The 3,762-nt window shown below is 38.3% G+C and overlaps 1 pseudogene; it reads right to left on the reverse strand.

The window, feature by feature from the left end:
• Window positions 1-299: 299 nt before the first annotated feature.
• LOC149203242 (chromatin remodeling protein DDM1 pseudogene) lies at window positions 300-3,258 on the reverse strand (annotated as a pseudogene).
• Between the last annotated feature and the right edge of the window lie 504 nt (window positions 3,259-3,762).

The raw sequence follows: 3,762 nt of genomic DNA on the forward strand, positions 1-3,762 counted from the left end.
CTGAGATGAGCCATGTGATCCCGATCAATGAAACACCACAGTTGCTCTTCCATTTCGATATGTTGAGGAACCCAAGTACTGCGATACAACAATACTACATCTGAGATGAGCCATGCGATCCCGATCAATGAAACCCATTTCAACTTCTGTCCATCGGGTGTTTCATGGGCACAGAATGTCTCGTTCATCAACATTAAGAACAATGAATGATTAGTGCTTTGTGGTGGGGTTCTTTCTCAACCCGTCTCTCTCTTTGCTTCTGGATGTCTTGTTCCCAAAACATAAGAACAAAAGGGATATTATATTTTATTGTTCAAGTCGCTGGTATCAGAAGCGAATTTTTGCTAGCCTTCAATTGAAGACAACATACTCCCACCTTGTCCACTGCGTACTGCTACCTCCCAACCAGGTCCCTTGAGAGGACGAGTATCAACATCTGGACCTGTGTGTTCAACTGAATCGTTTAGCATATCAGAACGGTCCATTAGCCTGACAAGATTTGATTCACTAATTTCACACCCAATGAGTTCCTCCTCTTCATCTTTTTCTTGCTGGATCAAAGAAAGTAGATCTGAGTCCTTTAGCATGTTGTTATTTCGTTCCTGGTGAAATTGTCCTTTCTCAATCACCAAGTGCTCCAACTTTATCTTACCAAATGCTACTTTAAGCATGCGACCCTCCACATAGTGGGTTGTGATAAGCCTGTAAACATGTACAGGTCGTGTTTGTCCAATCCTGTGGCATCGATCCATAGCTTGAATATCCATTTGAGGATTCCAATCACTATCGTAAATAATACAAGTGTCTGCAGCAGTAAAATTGATTCCAAGACCACCAGCACGTGTGCTTAGCAAAAAGATACAAAAGTTGCTATCTGGGTCATTAAAATCCCTTATCTGATTTTTCCTATCCTCCAACTTAACACTTCCATCAATGCGACAAACCTCATATCCTGTCACATTTTGATAGTATTAGTCCATTGAGAAAATATCAACCTCTTGTGTTTTTGAGCTTTCAAATGTGTTAAAAGCCTCTCTAGCAAACCAAATTTACCACACTGCTTAACCAACTGCTCCACCGGTGGATATTCAAATGATTGATCAAACTGTGACTCCAAAATATCAGGGTGGTTGCAATTCTTTTTGAATCGTCAAATTGTTCAACTTTCCCTTTAGGACTGTACCATTTTCTGATTTATTGTACAAATAAACCTCAAGTGTTTTGTTGAACAAATGATCTTGGATCTGCTTCTGATGTTCTGTCATATCTGCATACAAAATTATGTCTTGTTTCTTCGGCAGGGACTGCTCAACCTCTTTTGACAGCCTTCGGAGAAGAAATGGTTTAAGGATGAAATGAAGCTTTGAAATTACTTGAACTCTTCTTTTCTCTTCAATTTCTTCCTGCCTCATCCCATTGCTTTGTTTCGCAGCTAGATCAAACCAAGATTCAAGTTCTTCATGTGATGTGAATATTTGAGGAAAAATGAAATTCAACAAGGGCCAAAGTTCCGCCAAATTATTTTGTAGGGACGTTCCAGTCAAAAGAAACTTATTTTCAGCAGGTAATGTTTTCAATTCCCTCAGCAATTTACATTTGGAGTCTTTAATCAGTGTCCCTCATCAACAACTATATATTTCCAATCATAGCGAGCCAAAGCCTTTCTATCATTCAAAACAACCTCATATGAAGTAACGATAACAGCGAATGTTGGGCCCAATTTGTGAGGCATGTGGATTTCCCTCAGCTCTTTTCGCTCAATTTAGAGCCGTGATAGATTATATCATTTATGCTTGGAAAAAAACTATTGATTTCATTCACCCAATTCGAGAGAGTTGAAAGAGCAGCAACTATTAAAAAGGGCCCATGCATGCCCATCCCCTTGAGATGAGCAAGGAGACCAATAGTCTGGGTTTCAAGGTTATTTTTTTTGCAAGCTGGATTGCTGAGGAATTTGAAGGAACCGAGTGAAGACAAAGGACTTAGCCCTTACCCGGCATCACGACTGGGGTTTAGAGCCTATCATTGTGCCTTTTTTTCCGAGACATTCATCTGGCTCTTTCTTCCCTCCAATAAAACCCACAGAGCCACAGGCCTTACAAGGAGCGGAAATTTTATTAAGGATTTTCGGCACAAAATAAATAAATAAATAAATAAATAAATTTTCTCAGCATTTCGTGGCATTTTTCTCTCTGAAATCCACAAGCCATCAAGGGCTTCTCACATAAAAAATCAAAGGGTTTCAAACCTCATTAGTTACATAAATCGTTTATAATTTTCAGAATGAATTTTCTGAGCCTACCTTGAACATTTGAAGGACTATTATTATGTGTTTTCCAGCAGCAAAGGGGTTTTGAAATTCCTCTTTTACATAAAGTGATTCCTAACCATCCTGTGACAGGGTTTCATCACAACTTTTGGGCTCAAGATAAATTTTCAAAGTCTTGAGTCTTGTTTCATTGGAGAATTTACTTCAAGAAGGCTATAGGATTTTCATTTAGGCTTCAAACCTCTAAGGTTTTGTTAAGGGTCTTAAGGGTTTTAAATGAGCAAAGAGACCAATAGTCTGTACCGTCATTCCTAGCCCCATTTGATCTGCCAGAATTCCATTGAGCCCATTTTGCCACAGAGAAATCAACCACTTTACACCATCAATTTAATAGGACTTTAACGTTCCTCGATCAATAGAGGAACAAGTTCCATCTATTCTTTCTAGTTCCTCTCCTCCTCTGTTAAATTATCATAAGCTTGAACTAGGGTGCCTCCTATGGAATTCTCAGTCATAGCATTGATAACATTTTCTGACTTTTTCTTTGTCTGATAAGAGTCTGCATTATTAGTCACTATCTTATGCTTTTGACCCTTACCACTTTTCTTCACCGCACTTGATTTTGCATTGCCATTCTCGCTTGGAATAAATGTGATGTCGTCCATCTTTTCAAGCAGAAACTCTGAACAAAGTTGAGTCTGGCTAAGAACCTCATCTAGTTTGTTAAATAACACATGATCTATCTGTTAACTCCCATTGCTCAGTTGCTTTTACATTTCTTTCATTTCTCGCTCAGCTCGTTCTTCTTCTAGGCGTTTCTCTTCCATGGCCATATCTTCTGTAACTTCCAATGCTTCACCATGAACTGATAAATCATTATCCTCTGCATCAACAACTGGCACTTCACTTCCAGACATTCTGTCATCTTTTAAAACAAATATAGGTGAATGTGTATCTCCTTTAAGACTGTTAGTTGAATCCTTCTCCATTTTTTAAATCATTCATCAATACCAATCTGGCAATGGTCCAATTGCTCGATGTAGTGTTAAGCTCTTCACTGATGGAAATGTCTGATAATTTCGAACAAAACAGAGGAAGCAAAGTTCCTCAACTCAACACAAAGAAATGAGAGAAATATGGACAAAGAAGATATGGAGAAAAAGCTATGTTTTTATTAACCATGAAGATGACAATAAAAATTACAAACTTCTTCATAACTACAGTTCTGGAATAACTAAAAACTCCATAATCTGTTTTTACAAACTATGTTTTTTAACACAGATTCGTGTTTCAGCATCTAGCAGATAGTTGCTGAAACACCAGTTTCAGCCACACAGTCTGTTGCTGAAACACACAGACAGTTGCTGAAATAGCCTATAGAATGCATTGCTGCTCCAAAACACAACGACTTTGTTTTCTTGCTGTTTTCTCTGCTCTGCCTTCTTCTCTGTCTTTTTCTATTTCTCAAACTCTCTAACATTCTTCTAACTTGA

This window comes from Pinus tabuliformis, chromosome 2_1 (genome assembly GCF_031772625.1).
Source record: "Pinus tabuliformis cultivar Carrire ecotype Pingquan chromosome 2_1, CPIR1, whole genome shotgun sequence".
NCBI lineage: Eukaryota > Viridiplantae > Streptophyta > Pinopsida > Pinales > Pinaceae > Pinus > Pinus tabuliformis.